Raw genomic sequence first — 2,087 nt, forward strand, 5'->3', positions numbered from 1 at the left:
CAATAATGTTGTCGCAGGACCCTGTGACCTCATCTGGCGGCGTCAGCGGTAGGCGTACGTCCAGACATGTTGCTTCAGACGGTGCTCCAGCCTCATCTCCCGAGGTCCTTGTTTAACCGATCGCGTCACAGTTAACATGTTTTGTTACAGTTACCAGAATACGTAATCGCTAATAAATGTCTTATACAGGGTGTAAACTTGACGACGGACCCGCTGCAAACCGACTCTGCTCCTGCTGATCAAACATCTGAAGCCTTCCAGGACAAAAGACCAGAACCCGAGGTCTGGTTACATCTATCTAATCCTACGCCCAATAAATTATACTTAAATATTTTTATTTTACGTTTCCAAACTTTCCAAACACCTAGCAGATAAATTGCCCATATTATCGAATGGAAAGTCCGTCATTCTCTCTTGGACTATCGCAGGAGGAAACTAACGAGGAGGGGGATAGGGAAAATGTTGGTGCATCCGACCCCGTTCAGCATGTTGTGCGCCCAGAAGAAGCCAACCCAGCTAACGCGAAGGGAAGGAAGAGCAAACGAAGCAGGCAACGCCCGGCTGTCTACAAGGATTACCAGTGTGATCCCAAGGTCCCCGGTGGTTCCAAACAGCCCCCATCGGTAGAGTGTTTGTACGAAAAGATGGTTGATAACCTCAACATTCTTGGGTAAGATGTACAACGTTTTTTTACCATCTACCTTACTTCTTAACATAACCGTTATACTTAACCGCCATTTACCCCATGCAGGCGTATAAAAATTGCTCCGGATGTGGCGGTGCCTACAGGTGAATTCCTTAGCATAGCCCAACGCACGCAGCCAATGACAGCACAGGTACAAACCACCGGATAGCCCGTGTATCCCTTATTTATTTTCTTTTTTAAGCGGAAACTTAGCATCTAAATTTAGTCGTAACAATTAATAGTATGTGTAGCCGCTAAGCATGACGACATTAGCGATGTCTATCCCGGACACTTAGCATCTAAATTAAGCCTTAGCAACTAATGGTATGTGTAGCCGCCACGTATGGCGGAATAGGCGTTGTATATGCGGGACACTTAGCATTTAAATTAAGTTGTAGAAACTAATAGGTTGTGTAGCCGTTATATGTTTCGTTAGCTGCTCTGTTTGTGCCACACTCATGCATGTGTACGCAGGTAATGGACTCGCTCGTGCGCTTTCTTTCTAGGCACCCGACGGCCACAGGCGTCAACGTATGTTTCTGCGATACATCCATGCCCGCAACGTTAATGGAGCAGTACGTCCGTTTGGTTAAGACCGCTGTGAAAGATACGTCAAAAATCAAGTTCCTCGACAAGCAGTTACGCAACCCTCCCGTTACCACAGCAGATAGACTGTACTTCCCCTTCAACCTAGACCAGAAACATTGGGTGGGTATTTGTGTCGACACGATGGAGGGAACAGTTTACATTCTTGACTGTAACACATCTTTCAAGACCGAGTCCCAAATGAAGAAGGAGCTCAACCCAATCGCGGTCATATTCCCTTACATTCTCAGAGCTCGAGACCCCACCACTCCGGCTTCACTGCTGAAGCCGATCTCGGTTGTTAGATGCGGCGGCATTGCCCATAACAAAAATCCCCTCGATGCTGCCTTCACAACCGTCCTCCTCATCAAGGGTCACTCCGCCGGCCGTCTTCATGGATGCAAAGCAATCACCCCAACTGTTATCACAGACGCCGCGAAGTTGTTTGTTCTCAGATTTTTCGAGTACATTTGCGATAATGTCGGTCTCCTCAAGGTTGAATGATATTTGTTTTCCTATCCACCAACTCTTTCCATGTTATTTCGTTCAAGACGCCTATGTATTACGTGCCTTTTGTTATGACATTTTATGTATTACAATCATACTACTTTTCGGTTTACTTTCTTTTACTTCTCCCTTTCCTTTAATAGTTTCTTCCGAATGACTTAATGTTGGGTTAATAAAATAGTTAAGAAATAAAGGATAACTTAGCAGCTAATAAAATAGTTAAGAAATAAAGGATAACTTAGTAGTTAAAGATTCAGTTACAAGTGACAAGTCTTTACTACATTGGAGTGCAATCTTATTCAGCCCCCCC

This window comes from Brassica oleracea, chromosome C3, assembly GCF_000695525.1.
Source record: "Brassica oleracea var. oleracea cultivar TO1000 chromosome C3, BOL, whole genome shotgun sequence".
Lineage (NCBI taxonomy): Eukaryota > Viridiplantae > Streptophyta > Magnoliopsida > Brassicales > Brassicaceae > Brassica > Brassica oleracea.